The sequence below is a fragment of the Episyrphus balteatus genome, chromosome 3, assembly GCF_945859705.1.
Source record: "Episyrphus balteatus chromosome 3, idEpiBalt1.1, whole genome shotgun sequence".
NCBI classification, from domain to species: Eukaryota; Metazoa; Arthropoda; class Insecta; order Diptera; family Syrphidae; genus Episyrphus; species Episyrphus balteatus.
Genome location: NC_079136.1, coordinates 28,995,858 through 29,012,903, shown reverse-complemented (window position 1 = coordinate 29,012,903; position 17,046 = coordinate 28,995,858). Strand labels below are relative to the sequence as shown.

General features: G+C 29.3%; 1 protein-coding gene across 3 annotated transcripts in view; it reads right to left on the bottom strand.

The window, feature by feature from the left end:
* Positions 1 to 17,046, bottom strand: part of LOC129916140 (protein toll) — a 177,203-nt gene that overhangs the window by 14,644 nt on the left and 145,513 nt on the right. The window contains exon 4 of one of the 3 annotated variants that reach the window (XM_055995934.1): positions 8,798 to 8,830. The exons of the other annotated variants lie outside the window; for them this stretch is intronic. The gene's annotated coding sequence lies outside the window, so the exon portion shown is untranslated. The remainder of the gene's footprint in view (positions 1 to 8,797; positions 8,831 to 17,046) is intronic. 3 annotated transcript variants of the gene reach the window in all.

The window sequence follows — 17,046 nt, the reverse complement described above, 5'->3', positions numbered from 1 at the left end:
CATTCCAAAAACTTATTCCTTTCTCTCTTATTTTTTTTTTCAATTGACAATGGTTGAATTGGGAATTGGCGCTATGAGAAAATTGAAAGAAAAAAACTATTGTTATACAATTATTTGCATTTATTTTATTTCACAATTAAGTTTTTTTTTTTTTCTTCTCACAGAGATAGTAGACTTGAAGAAATTGTTGGGATGGTCTAGGCATGGTTGTGAGTTCATCGCATCAAGAAGAGTTGTATTGTAACCGGAAAGACGGGGAAAACCTTTCGTTTTTGATATGGCTATAAAGTTGATGTTATAGAGGCGATACTTATTCACTTACAAGTCGTATTAAATCACTTAATTGTCATGCTGTAGGTTTTATAGTGAAAGTACCGCACTTATTCGTTATTATTATTGTTTGGAATTGCGAGCGAAGATTAAAAGATTATGGGTATGAAACTATGAATAAAATGTTGTAAGCTATGAACTTGGTGGTATTCATTTTTAATTGCTTAATTAAAAGCTTTATGCTTCAGAGAAACTACATAAAGGCTTTAGGCTTTTATTCTGGTTCTAGGAAAATTTTGTGTTAACTTTGATTTGAAAATTTAATTTACATTCTAAGCAATTCCGGTGAAATGGTAATTGCTGGATCTGTGTTTACATTTTAACTTAGGTAAAGGTAAGTCCATTCAACAGGCAAAAACCCAACGTTTAAAAGTTTTTTGAAGTTATTTTACTTTAACGAAATTTTTAAAGACTTTATTCTTTAAAATTGGGTTTTGTAAGAATCCATTGAGTTCAATATTGGTTATCCTCTGAAAACGATAGACTTCTATTTCGAAGAGTTTTCTAAATTTTCTATAAACACCTCTAGCCAAAAAGGATTTGTACATACATACGATTTTCTATTACGAATAAGTTTATACGATACCAACAATATTTTCTATTCTTCGTATGCTGTCAGAAAAATACTTCTTGTAATTCCTCAAATGAACAGAGCCCTTGGCCACCCAAAACCCTTTCGGTATAAAGCAAAACACGAATGTGAACAAAAGTCTTTCTGAGAATCCTGGAGGTGTTCTCTCTCAGATCTTCTCTTTAATGCTTGGTAATTTCTCGTTGATTGAAACCATATTCATTGAATAAGGAAATAAACTTTTCGCCAAACAGAACAGAGTCCTTCTTTCTTTTTTTTTTTTTTTTTGAGAGAGAAAGGTGAACTAAGAGGGTTGTGTGTTTTGGGATTGTTCCTTGTTGAAGGAATTATTTTTGGCTCGTGCGTCTTGCTGGCGGCAATTATATAAATTAATGTGAAAGGCACATCACATTGGGTTTTTGTTATATGTATCTTTTCCAGGAAATTAATGATATAATATCTATTTGAAGAGACTTAATTGTAGGGGATTTGTTTAATCTGAGAAATGCTTAATAGAAAATGTTTTAATTAAAAAAACACAATTGAAAACTTAGATCAATCAATATGTGTGGTGTGATATTATAATTTATATAGAGAAGCTATTGATTAAACATTAACAAAATTAACAAGAAATTGATAATGATCTCGTAAGAAACTTTGTTAATCAATCAGAAAACACTTCTATAGATATAAGTACGTAACTTTGCTCAGGATAGTTTTTGGGCACTTTTGTTTCAAACATTAAACACTAATTTTACACTCACTACTATACGATGCACTTCCTTTGGAGTAACTTATTTTTATTTTCTTGAATGGTTCAATGACAGTTTCACTTCAATAAAATGAATTTAAGAATACATAAAAATCCTTATGCATTATTTTTTATTACAACTTATATAGTGCCCAGATCCTTGTATCTCTCTAAACACAGTCTATAAATAAGAAAATGTTTTATATTTCAATAAATTTTTTTTATTATTATGGAGTTTTTATTTGCTATTTATGGAATGATTAAGTAGGATGAGTGACAAACCTTTTGAATCTTAGAAGAGGAAGAAGAAGCAATAAAAGGTAAGAAAATATCTTGTTTTTCTTTATAGAATAGACATGGAGAAAATGCATTAATTTTTTAAGTCTTATTTTACCTTGGGTGTAATAATAAGATTTATCAACAGTAAGTTCATAGCCAACAAGGTAATTCTTTGACCTTTAAAAGAAGGACTTCTTTTTATACATTCCATAGCAACCCGAGTAGAAGAAAAGACTTGCATCCTTAAAAAAAACACGCATTACTTGACTGTATTTAATGAAATATTAAGTTGATCCTTAATAAAATTAGTACAGTTTTGAGTACAGAAATAATAGAAATATTTCAAAACTTGCATTTAAAAACATTAACCAATAGGATAAATTTATAATAATGGCCAAGAAGGAAGAAAATTTATGTTTATAAAAATATCAGTCATTCTTTATTGCTTTTTTTTTAATTAAAAGGTCAATTTATTTTTTTAACTTTGAACTTTAATATAAAAATAGAAACTCTGTCACAACATCATTATTATTTCATAAAGTTCAGAGATTATTATAATTAAAGGAACAGCTAAAGAAGATAAATTAATTAAAAGAGCACTTTTAATAATTCTGTTTTTCGTCTCACCCGTGACACTAGAAAAATAACGTGTTTATTTAATGCTTTTAAAACATTTCTTCAATTAAAAAAAAAAAAACAATTTGAAGTAAAACTGGCTCTGACAAAGAACACATTTTTTGTCTAAGACTTGCTGTTTAAAAAAAAGCCTTGCGGACTTATGGACTTTCACCAGTTTGTAAACTACACGAATACCAAACTATAAAGCAAAAATGAGGCGGATATATTTTTTTATAATAAAATTAAAGAGGGCTTTTCTAATAGACCGAGAGCTGGGAGCAGATTTTTTGCGTGAGAGGTAACCGATTGATATTAATATTAGAATAAGTCTGAAAATGGATTTAGTGAGGGTAACCACATGGGAATAATAGAATCCTGACGCCCACATCTTCCTGATTACAAAAACACCCATGACAGACGTTTTAACCGCGCCCAAACACCCGACAGACCAGTCCGAAAACGCGTTTTTAGGGATTGGGGTAACCACCGTCATCACCATGACTGGGGCTTATTCTAATATTAATATTAATCGGTTACCTCTCACGCAAAAAATCAGCTCCCAGCTATTAGACTAAAAAGAGAACAACGAGACAAATTTAAATTTTTTTTTTAACCAAAACTAACGGTAACTGTCATATAACGGAAATTAAAAAGTTATTTTTTTTTTTTCAAAACGGCTCTTACGATTTTGATTAAAATTTTCTTGTTTAGTATTTAACATAAGAGCCAACTTTTGAAATAAAAAAAATATTTTTTGTAGCGTTATTAACGTACCTGCTATAGAACGGATTTTTTGGTTTCTAAATATCTCGTACAAAACCAACCGCATTTCAACGAAAATTTTTAAACAAAAGGGTTTAAGTAAAAGGTAATATTAAAATTTTAGAAATTTTTCGAAAACAACATTTTTGATTTAAAAAAAAATATTTCAAGTTTTTTTTTTGAAAAATCAATTTTTTGACAATGGGTTGGTGAAAAATTTTGAAATTTCGTTTTTATATGTAAATTAGTTATTTCTTCAAAATGGAATACCAACTTTTATTTGAAAAATGTTAGAACATTTGTATATATATAAATTTTTTTTTTTAAAACGGCTCGAACGATTTTCAAATTAGTCCGGTCAAATTAGAATTAAATAAGGGGGTCGAGTTACATTAATTCCCAGCAAGCTGAAAATTGGTAGGATTGTTGGAAACACCATCATAAACTAAATCTAAAAAGTCCTCATCGATCCGAGACCTGGAAAACGTGAACGAAAACATAAGATGATAAAATTTAAAATACACTGAACGAAAAAAAGACAGTATTTTACGAAGTGGTTGCGATAGAACTTTTTTCTATCTGTTTTTAGAACAGTCATAAGTGTAACTATCAGCCGTTTTAGGGTTGCCCATTCTCTATCAGACACCCTGTATTATATTCGGACCTATTCTAAACAAAAATTACCAGGGAAATGGTTTTGGGAGAAGGGCCCCAATCGGAAAAATGGAAAATTTTTTTGCTTTCTCCATATTCTTAACCATTAAAGAACGATATTCAAGCAAAAAAAAAAATAATGAAATTTCAAGAACTTTTCAGTTGGGAGTTTTTTTTTCAGAATAGGCCTGATTATGACGATTACAACTCAACTTCAACTTTTTGAATCGTTATACGTAAGAAACGGTGGATCTTAGGAAAAAAAAGTGTCATGACACTTTTTATATATAATAATCTGGTGTACAATTCTTGCATTGAAAATTTTTTGATAAGACTTACAGTTTTGCTGAAAATCGTGAAAAACCATTTTTTGTGACCTTTACCATAAGTCATATTTTTTCCAGGTCTCGGATCGATGAGGACTTTTTAGATTTAGTTTATGATGGTGTTTCCAACAATCTTGCTGGGAATTAATGTAACCTCGGATGTCTAAATTGACCGCACTAAATTGTTTTTGCCTAAAAATTCCTTTTCATACAAGAAATCAGATGGCATAATTTGTTTTGTGTTCAAAATCATTAAAAACGGTATTTCATTAATTATACAAAACAGATTTAATGTATTTATTACATTATCAGAAATATTTTGATAAAAGCTTTAAGATAAAAGCTATGTACTCTTACCATAAGTCTAGCATTTTACTTTGTATGAAAAGTGAAATTGTGAATATAAAATTTTTTGTAAGAATAAAGTATTTAAACATAACTAAAAAGTAAATGAACCCATTAGGTATTTTTCATTTTGCATTATTCCTTGTGAACTTCTATGTTCTATATGTTTTTTTCCTTATTTATTTATATTAATAAATTTGATGTGGTGTTTGCGGCATGAAACTGCATGTCACCAAGACCTCCCGACTAACAATTTTGCTTCTGTAAAGCTTTATACAAGCTTCTTTTGCTTCTATAAAGCTTTATACAAGCAAGATTGTTAGTTGGGCTTGCTTCAAATTTTTCGACGGTTTTGATTTATACTTATTTCACATGTTGCACCTTTAAGCTCTAAGGTCTTAAAAATTTGCAAGCAAGTTTTGGATGTATTAGTAAAAATCTGTTGAGTGTATTGCGACTTTCTTGGATGCCAAAACTTGCACTTGTACTACAGAGCAAGATACATAATTCTGTTCTGAAGTATGAACATGTACATATTTGATTTTCCATCATTAAACATAATTTTTTTTTACTGTGCGGGGGCCCCAAAAATTAAATATTTAGAGTCCCCTAAAATAAAAAATTTTTAAGCTTAGAATTGATAGTTCTTGGGGCCTCTGTTCTGAAGTAATAAATACATATAGGTTAGGTATTTGATTTTCCATCACCAGACATATTTTTTTTTATTTTGGGGCCCCTGAAAAACTATTTTTGGGGCCTCAAAAGTGAGTGCTTAGAGGCCTCTAAAATATAATATAATTTTTTTGGAGCCAAGAATTAATAGGTATTGGGGCCTCTGTTCTGAAGTAATATTCGAAATGCCACCAATAACGTAATGTTTTTATTTTGGGCTCTGATGTATTTATGTTGGGGCCCCTGAATTGATATTTAATTTTCCATTTGATTGTTTTGAACCACTGAAGTAATAGCTTTTAAGGATCCTCAAATAATATTTGTCATGCCATCAGAAAATTTGATGATTATTTTTGGGCCCCTTAGTAATAGATTTTGGGGCCCCCAAATTAATATTTGATTGGCTCTCAACTAACGGGGTTCCTGAAAAATTATTTTTTGAGACCCTTCATATAATATTTTTGGAGCCCCGAAGTCATATTTTTTGGGGCTCCTAAAGTAATATTTAGTAATCCATCAACAAATGTAATTTAATTTAAAAAACAATTTTTTTTAATTTAATTTTTTTTTGACTCCCCGAAGTAAAGGCTTTTGGGGCCCGTGGCCTGAAGTTGTTTTTTGCTTTTTTGGGGCCCCTAATGTATTATTTGTGGTTGCAAAGATTTTTCAAGTAATATTTTTTGGGGCCCTAAGATAAAATTAAACTTTTTTCTTTAAAAAAAGCAGTTTATTTTTTTGGGGCCCCTGGGGTAACCGTTTTATTAAATCAATATATATTGTGTGGCTACCAATGCACTATACATTACACTGAATGATATAATTTGTCTCCGAAGTGATTCAAATACATTTTAATTTACCTACTTCGTAACTCAATTTATGCTAAAAGTTTCCTTCTCTGCATTGTCTCCAGTTGGGGCCCTGGGGTCGGTTGGGGGCCCCGGGGCGCCGTCCCGCCTCGCTTGCCCCAAGGGAGTGTACGGCCCTGCCTCTAGATGTGAATTAACCATTCTCTATAAGAAAAACCCTCTTGTGAGTGACATTTCCGAATAAAAAAAAAAAAAGAAGCATTTTCGTTCCACAGTCACATTGTTTTGTCACGTCCCTGTCCTGTTGAAATATTTATTCTCAAATTACGTATATTTGTGTTGATGGTAAATTTTCTACTCGTCCACATTTAATCAGTTAAATGAAAAAGGAAAACGTTAAAAACTTGAATAATTTATTGCATTTTTACCCTTTCTACGTTGCTTTACCTCCAGCATATTTTCCAGATGATAATCAAACTTTTGATTACAAGGTAAAAATGTACGAGAATTGTTGAAGTTAGAAGGGAATGGGTTGGTTCGTTGCTCATCGTTATCACATAAAAAGGATAAAGTTCTATACCACAAAGCACTGACAGGATGATGAAGGTGGAAGGGATGGGGTTGGTATTTTCTTTTACAGACAAACAAAAGATATAACGAGAATTTTTTTTTTTGTTGCACATTTTGTGAGATGACAAGTGGGTGCTGCTTGCTGGTGGTACGGGTATATTGTGCTGCTATCAGTGAAAAAGTTCATGCGCTTCATATTGCAGAAAGGATACTCGTTTAGTGTATAACAATAAAAATGTGCTATATCCTGAGTCCTTACTCTATTTCATTATAATGCCTCACTATTGTGTTTATTCACCTGTTGTGTGTGTGAATTGCTCATACCTTAAACTGCCAAGGAAGAGAAATATAATTTTCCTGTTTTTCACCAAAACCATCACGCATCATGCAAAAGCAATCCTGCAACAGGAACAGCACGGAATGGCAGTAGAGCACATGTGGTATTGTTTTGATGATTATAATAGAGTTGGAGTTTTTTTTGGCATGGAAGTCTAACGGTTTGCAAGCCAAGGAATTTTCATAATGTTCACCACGTTTAGAATATTTTTCGGCTTTTATCCGGTAGAGAGTATTGTGCAAGGAAAGTTTTTAAGTGGTTTGTTTGTTTTTTTTTTGCATCTATTTTTTTTGTTTATGTTGTTTGTTATTAAAATTTTGAGTTTTTTTTTTGCCAAACAAATCCTGCCTGAAGGATGTTTTTAGTTTATAGAAATACAGAAAAACTAAACTTTTCATTTATTTTTTTGTTTGCTTAAATATTTTGTGTATTTTTTTTTTTTCAAAGGGAATTTAGACAAGTTATATTCTATACAATTTACGAGCACACATTTTTTTTTGTACCTACATGGTTTTCGTAGGGAAAGTTATTAATTAAGCTGAATTAAGCTAATCTCTAAAGATAAAACTTCGCTTATCAGTATTGTAAGTCGGCATTGTTTTACTCCTTTTGGAGCTCACCTATTTATAATTTTATAATTAAGTAGTCATAGTTCCTAATTTGTTTATTTTTTATGATTTGGTGAAAATAACTAAAATATTCCAAAACAAGCGTTCCCGGAATGCTGTTTAAAGGATAAAATCATTAACCTACCAAATATCAGCATATTGTTTTTTTTCCTCAATTTTAGTTTATTTTTTGATCGTTAATTCTAAAAAGGCTTAAATATTAAACAGTAGTTGTTGAGAATATCACACGAGATTGAGATGGTAGCCTTTTTCTATGTTTAAGAATTATGAATAAGAAAGTTAAGTTTTTCAATACTTAGCAGCAGCTTAAGTGATATATGTATAGTCAAATGCATTTTAGCCATTATTTTTCTTAATTCCAAAAGATCTCTACAAGGACCTATCTCGTTTGAATTGTCGCCAGAATAATATTAAATCAATTCGTTTCCATTTTTTACTTAGAATTATTTCAGTTTTTTTTATTTGTTTCATATTTTTCATTAAAATTAATAAAAAATTGCTGTATACATTAAAAACAATTTTTTTTTTTGGAAATTCAATTATGTGGTTCACAACATTTAACACATTCAAGCCTGTAAAGATATAAATAATTTTGATTTTATTTGTATCAATTTATGAACCACCACACAACATTTTAATGTGTGTAAATATGCGTTTCAAACAAATTTGGTTTCTGTGGTAAGTTTGCTAATTTATTTCACATTTTAAGGTTAATTAAATGAATGGATTTGTGTGGTTTGACATTATATATGAATATGTGTGAATCCATTAACGCATATACAAAAATTATATGTAGGTACTTGTGTTAATTATTATGATTATTTCCACAAAACAACTATGTATACTTTGTCGTTTTCCATTTATTCAAATAATTATTATTATTCCACTCAATTTATTTGAGTTATTGTTTATTATTATTAGAGCAACACTTGATAATGATTAATGGTAATAATGTCCCAGATAACATGTGTTAACAAACAAAAATAAAATTATTTTTTTTTTTTCGATAAGTGTATGTTTGAAGACCAACAGTTGACAAACTCATGCATAATAGTGAAGTATTTAAAAAAAAAACATTTTTGTTTAACTAAAAGTTGTTATTTGGATAGATTTATACAAATTGTAAATTTTAAGATTAAGAACTTACAAATATAATTCGTTTTTGGTTGTGAGAACGTACCTGGAAAAGAAAATAATTGTTAAAAATCAATATTTGAAGTATTTATTTTATTTATAAAAGTAATTTAGTAAATTTTTTTTTAAATAAATGTTCTTGATCTTATTGTTTTCAACATAATTATGTTTTAAATTCAAATATAAATCATTTTGATGTAAAGGGTTACTTTGGATTCCATCTGAGTGGGAAAATATAAGATTTTTTTTTAGTACTGCACATTTTGTAGGTACCTATATCATTTTATCGTACACTTCCTTACACTTTTAATGCATTGTTTTAAGGTGCTTTTTAATTCCTGATCTAATAGGATCAAAACCAAGATTATTTGGTCTAAGAAGTTTTAGATCTTTTTTTAGTAATCTTTAAATTAACAAAAAGTAGTAGACCGATAAAATTTGGTATGAATGTTCCATATGCTATTTGAATTTTATAGTAAATGAGTGCATTTTAAAATCATTGAATTAAACTGTGTTTTTTTTTTTTTTAAGAGGAACCATGTCATTTAACTCATAAATTGTTAAACATCTAAATGGTACAAAATCAAAAAATTTAAAATGACATGGATTTTTCAAATGCAATTTGTTGGGATATCATTATAAATATCAGCTTGTGTATGACGAAACTATTTATTTCATTTTCCTTAAAATATCCATATGCTTAAAATATCCATATGCTGTGTCATTCATCATCTGCTTGTACTTAAAAAAAACGCATTAAAGCAACAATATTTACTGTGAACATTACAAAATAAAGACTTTTATAACGTCGGAAAACACTTAAAGTGACCATTTTGGTTAAAAATATCGCTCAAAAAAGCAATTAAAATCGCTTACTTGGGTAAAAGTAAAGAAAAAGGAGCGAGTTTACAATTGCAATTAAAACGAAAACGACTTCCTTCACAAAAAATACAGACCTTGAGTTTGTTGAACAAAGAAAATAAAGCTGCTGTGTGGCATATGCGGCTGCGATGGCGGCAGCACCATTTAATAAAACCATATTTTCTTCAAGGATGCTACTCTCTCTTAGTTTGTTTTGAAAGAAAATACGTGTCCTGTTGTGAGAATTCTACACTACCAAAAAAAACAGTAAAAGGATTTTTTTTTGTTTCTTAGCACATCAAGAAATAACATCCTTCTTGATTGCGTTTCTTCTGATGATGCACATTGTGAACGATTTTAATTTAAAAATTTAATAACTACTAGGACTGATGGAAGAAAAGAAAAAAAAAATAAACTCTTTTTTCTCTTACTCACTCACTCCCTGCTGGTTTGAATCTTTTCTTACATTCGACAGACCTTGGTACTGCATCCTTGCATCTTGTCTTTTGTGTGTGGATTTTATTTTCAAATTCACAGATTTTTGAAATTCAATGAGGATTTTGTGATAAAATTAAGTTACAAAAATTTAATATTTCGTGATGATGACATTCTTAATGAAGAATGATACAGAGAATTTTATTTTTGCAAACAAAATATTCTTCTGACTGCAAATGTGTTTGAGATTAAGTTATAATGTCAGTCGTTCTGAATGAAATCAAACTTCTGAATTTGGAATTTTTATTTTACCTTTGATGTGAAAGTTTTTTTTGTATAAATATCAAGAATTCATTGGAATTGGAAATAAAATATGCAATAAAGTTGCAGTTTTGAGTTTCGGGAAAATATTTTGAGTGAAGATTTGATTGATTAATAATTCCTGTAAAGAGAATTCGAATATTTTTAGAAAGAGAATTAATTTTGTTTTTTTGCAGTTTCTGGTTTTACATATTCTGGTCCTCATACTAAATAAAAAATTTCACAATTTTTACATCTTGAGGCCCCAATGACCCAATGTTTACTCTCCAAGAAGTCAAAATGTTTTCCTTTTGAGGTCCTCAATTTTAATTTCTCGAAGTTTCATACTCAATGAGGTCTGTTAACTTCAAGAAGTCAAAATTTTTACATCTAGTTGTCCTATTACCTAATAAAGAATTTTTGCTTCTCGACTTACACTATTTTTACCTCTTTAGGTCCTAATAAATAATAAAGAATTTTTATTTCTCGAAGTCTCATCCTTAATGAGGTCTGTTAACTCCAAGAAGTCACTATTTTTACCTCTTGAGGTCCTAATACATAATGAAGAATTTTTTCTTCTCGAAGTCTCATCCTCAAAGAGGTCTGTTAACTTCAAGAAGTCAAAATTTTTACATCTTGTTGTCCTAATACCTAATAAAGTATTTTTGTTTCTCGACTTACACTATTTTTACCTCTTGAGGTCCTAATACATAATGAAGAATTTTTTCTTCTCGAAGTCTCATCCTCAAAGAGGTCTGTTAACTTCAAGAAGTCAAAATTTTTACATCTTGTTGTCCTAATACCTAACAAAGAATTTTTGCTTCTCGACTTACACTATTTTTACCTCTTGAGGTCCTAATAAATAATTAAGAATTTTTTCTTCTCGAAGTCTCATATTCAAAGAGGTCTGTTAACTTCAAGAAGTCAAAATTTTTACATCTTGTTGTCCTAATACCTAATAAAGTATTTTTGCTTCTCGACTTACACTATTTTTACCTCTTGAGGTCCTAATAAATAATAAAGAATTTTTACTTTTCGAAGTCACATCCTTAATGAGGTCTGTTCACCGATTTTTAACTCTAGAGGTCTTAAATTGAAGATTATACACAACAATTCATATAATAGATACATTTTTAATCAACTTTTTGTTTAAAGCTTTCTCAATGTTCAAAAATCATCAATTAAAACAGAGCTAATCCTTGATATTGGCAAACAATTTAAAACCATTTTTCCTATAAATATTCCTTTGCAACCGCTCAGCATAATAAAACCAACAAGCCATTATCTATGAACACCTTTTAGCCTTGGTTAATATTCAATATAATCCTTTTAATCCATTTAACAGGACTTCTTTTAAAACTGCAAACAAAAAATGACTACCCCACTAATAAATTGAAAGGAAGCAGAAAAAAATCCCCACTTGTTTTGAAAATTTTTCATCCCACAAAGTTTTATCTGTTGACATTTGCGGGGATTTTGTGGTGTATGCGGTTTTTGGTTGAGAAACCGCAGTTACAGCAGCAGGTGTACTAGTTTTTGATACATAAAATCCTCAAACATACAAAAAACCTAGAAGACTTTCAAATCCCTTGGCACATACGTTTTATATACGGGTGGGAATTGAGTGTAGATGAATTTAGTCTACAACATCCTCAGTGGAAATACACAAAATCCTTAATCCATCACTTTATGAATTTTTCTATTCGGTTGCAACAACAGCACACAACTCGAACAAGGACGAAGAACCAACAAAAAAAAAAATATAAATTCAAGGTTTTTCTCTCAAATGGTTTTTACAAATTAAATTTTTAATCTATCACGTTTTAGTGGTGATGCCAAAGTAAAGGTAGAAAACGAACTCAGACTCAGACATCGCACATTTATTTTATAAGCTCTTTCTCAGGTGCTAGACGTTCGTAATCCTTTTTCCAATAAGCAACAAAAAAGGATTAAATATATATAAACACATTCATCCACACACACACAAACAAACACATATGAGAACATAAAAACAAAACTTATTCAATATAAAGAAAAAGAAATCCTTAGCATCTATCCTCAGTCGGATCTCGGATTCTCTAAAATTTCTCTCAATTTTTTTTTTTTTTGAAATTTTATTCCTTATTCGAAACATCATCTTTTCAAATGTTATCATAAGCTGCTTAAGTGGGTGAAAAAAAAAGAAAAGAAAAATAAGAAGAAAAAGGAAAGAAAAAACTTTGATCTACGAAACGGAAGCAAAACAATCCTATCGTTATGTACATTTTGAAATTTATGAGAGAAAATACACAGCGCACATCGAAATAAAAATTCAATTTTCACAAATAAAAAGTATTTTTCGGAAATTTGTTTTATTTTCAGATTAAGGAATGGAAAACCTTTTACAATTTGTTTTAATATTATTCGTCCTTTTCAAACACATGAAAGTTATTTTTTTTTTCTTTTTTCTTGCTGAAGAAATCCTAACGATAAGCATTTGGCTTTTATAATATAAACAACACTTTTTCTCCATGTTGCCTTACTCCCTCCTACTCGAAGAGTAAAAGTACTTAACTAAGATGAACTTTAAGTAGTGTGACCATACCTACAAAAATCTTTAAAACTTTGAAAATGTTATGGGGTCAGAGGTGGGATGTGTAATCCGTCTGTTAACCTTAGCCAAAATTTTTAAATGTTATTTAAATGTTTATTAATCGATAAAACATTCATGAATAAGTTGAGACCAAAAGTTAAAAAGTCAAAAAAAAAAATAAATAATAATTCAGAAAAACATATTCTTTTTGTATAAAAAATTAAAGATGGTCACCCTATTTTAGTAAGTAAATTTGAAAGAAAAATAACAAGATGTATCGAGGACAATTTTGAAATTTTTGTATTTTCTTTATTGAAGTTATTTTCATGGAGAGTTTTTTGGTGCGTGGAAGATAAGATTAACCGCATGAGTTGGAATCAAACAGTATTTTGAGTTGTTGTTTATTTATTTTTTTTTATTTAGAAATGCAAATTTTAAATATTCAATGAAAATAAGGATAATAAATAAACAAGAATAAAATATTTAAGAGATAAGCTTTAAATTACATAGGAGGTTGAAGAAAACATTCATAAAAAAAGGCAAGAATAAAATCTTACAATTTTTTCTATGTACCTACTTAATGGTTATGTTCTGGCTTTTTTCTTCCTCAGGAATATTTCTAGATGGTTTAAAAGGACTGATATTAAAATCAAATTGCCCTCCAAAACAAGTATGCAGTTTTATTTGATATATTAAGGTGCATTAAAAAAAAAAAAAATCCAAATTCGTTAAATAATTTTTTGGAAAAAAAGTTAAAAAAAAATTGGTATGCCCATTTGTAGAAATCACTAATCAACATCTAATACCAAAATTTCAATGTCCCGTTTTCGAAAATTTGATTTTTCAAAATAAAATTTTCAAAATTCTTTTAAAAAACCAAAAATAATTTTTTGCCTTATATTGAAATTATATAATGCTTTTTTTCAAAAAGTTTCGTTGAAATCGAATAATAAGTTTCGGACTAAATCGGATTAAAAACAAAAAAAAACCGTTCTATGGCAGGTACCGTTAATAGTGATTTTCAAAACAAAATTTTTTTTAATGAAAGATAGACCTTTTCTTATAACTTACATATGAATTTTTTAAACAAAATCGTTGGAGCCGTTTTCGAGGAATTTCAATATAACTAAAATCAGTATATCGTCGGTGAAACCAGAAAAGTGTGTAACTCCATTTTAGCAAATGTTATAGGAGAGCAAAAAAACAAAATCGTTTTGAAGGCATTTGTATGAGTTTTCATTTTCTAATTTGCTAATAAAATAAAAACTATGAACTTTAAGCTGATTCTGAGTTTAAGGAACGGTAGATATTAGGTTTGTCTAACAGATGGCATTCATATTCTTTTGACCTGCTTGTACAAAAATATGATTGTGTAACGAATAAACAACCAAAAGCTGTTCTTATATTACGAAGTATAACAAAACTGAGATTGTAGCTTAAAATAAAATCGATGTGAAAAATTTATTTACTTATTAAAATAAAGTACCTTTAAACTTTAACTTATTTAAAAAAAAAAAAAAAAAAAACAATCATTTAAAATTACGTTTTTACCATGAACTTGCGCACAATATTTTGCATTATAAAGGTTACCACATTGAACTACTTATCATTAAAATATTAATTGCTAGTATTATGTCTGTGTTGCAGTATCAAAATTCCCTTTTATTTCTGCACCTGAATAATTTGTCTACCTTTCAAGATTGTTATTGCAGGTACAATAGTACATAGTTCCGCTTTGATACTCTTCACTTGTTACATCCGTCTGTTCACTTTGTATACAAATTTTCATTTTACTTTTTTTTCAAAAGGGAAAGGGAAAAGATACAAAATTGAAACTATTATAAACAACCAAACAACCTATGTCTTTTATGCTTCTTCGTATCTAGTGACTACAACCAACTATAGTTGAAATTAAGACAAGCCCTCATCCAAATCAACCGCATTTGGCCAACCCAACTAACACCTGCAAGTAAAAGCAAAACTTAATGAAATTCGAAATTTGAATTTGATACAATAGTGGATCCAGTGACAACAACAAAAACAAAGAAATTATGTTTTTTTTTACTTATCTTTAACTCTTTCATTTATTTTGATTTCGAAAGGGAAAGTATTGGTTCCGTTTAAAATTTTTCTTCGAGTTTCCCAGAGTTAACAAGTTTTATCAATAATAAGAAAATTGTATTTCTTTGAGTCTTTTGAGTACCAACTTTATTATTTTACGTTAGTTTCAATATAATTCAATAAACTATTTTAATATTTTTCAAATAGTATTCAATGCGTCCTTTCAGCTACTCAACCAAGTATTTACGACATCTTCATGATCTTTATGCAATTTTGTACCATTCCACCAAGCACGTGGATGTTTTTTTACCTGCCCAGAAGCGATTTCCCATTTAACTTTTATATCTCAATTCGATACATCTGAGTAAACCAGTAAAAAAATGTATCTTTTTCTGAAAAAAGCATAAAAGTAAATCACATAAATCCTGCAGATAAACAGCACCAATTGGCTTACACGTTTCATTGACCGGAGATTATCTGCTAAAGGAGATCTAGAACTCTGAAACAGAAAATGCTTTTGCAGAGAAATATCTTAATTAAGATAATTTGCACAATAGGCTTAACAGAAAACCGACTGAAGACTGAGAATGACTATTGGTGGATTCGACTGACACAGCGACAGAAAAGAATACTGCAAAGGGTAATTGTGGCTGCCAAGTCGACCGACACGACGACCAACTTCTACTAGCCTGGGCAATGTGCCTTCGAACTCAATTTCCTCACATTATGCATGACCACTCCACTGGAAAACATTAATTTCCCGATGTATAACTTCGTTCTACTCCCTTTTACATAAATACAATCCCAAGCCCAACATGTAACTTTACTCATTGTAGAATCGTTGTTGCTATTTTTTTTTCTGCTGAATAAATTAAAAAAAAGCAAACCCTCACTTTACAACAAAATGAGACAAAAGAGAATGAAATTGAATTCAGATGCAGAAAAGCGAATCTGAAAGAGTATATTCAAGCTCCCTTTATTAATTTTTTTTGTATCTCATCTTACTTGTTTGTATGCGCACTTTAATGTGCTATAGTATGAGAATGACTACTATGTGAGGCAAAAAAATTAAAAGTGTTGCCACTTATGGTTGCAAGCAAGAGCCTATAAAATATATCAATAAAAGTGTAATGGATTGGAAAAGTTGTAAGGTGAATCAGTTGTTGAAGTACATACATATTTTGCAGCGAGATATGAGCTATTAAAAAAAAAAACACACATGAACAAAGAATTCCAAAGTTGGTTTACTTTCTTTTTCAATGAAATTTTTATTAATTGATTGGAAGAAGCATTCCACTGATATAAACAGGATATTTTTGTTCGTTAAAACAACTTTTTAGGAATATAAAAAGCTAACAGACTTCTGATCTACTTTTTTGGTCAATAAATTCTTAGAAATTGTCGGCATATCTTCTTCTCTTCTTTTCATAGTCGTATTTGTTACACCATTTAGGCCCAATTTATTCACACTCTATTAAATTTAAAGCCGCCATTTCAAAAGGGAAATTTTTAAAATTTATATACGATTTGACTGATTTTTCATTTTTAATAGAGATTTTAAATATAATGGAGAGTGAATAAATTGGGCCTTTTATTATTTAATGTTTATGATTTTTGATTTGTTGTATTCGTCTTATTTCGGATAAGCTGATTAACTATTGAAATGAAGGAAAAAATGCACGAAAAGTAAATTGAATGAAATTCATTTTCTTATATAACTTTTATGGAACAACTATTTTGATAATATCTCGAGAACGGAATGAATGATTTCTATGATTTTTGTTCATTAGGTTCAGGAGGTTTGTTTAATAATATTTAAAGTTTAAAGACAAAATAACCATGTTTTTAAGATTCATAATATTATTTAATTAAATTTAACCTTAAACTTATTCCAGCCATAAATTCTGTCTTAAAGCTATAACAGACTAAAAAAATTGTATAATTGTGTTTTATTTCTTAATATTTACCTTGCCTCAATAATTTATGAGTCGGTTGATTCTAATATGCGAAACGATAAACATGGATTAGGGAAA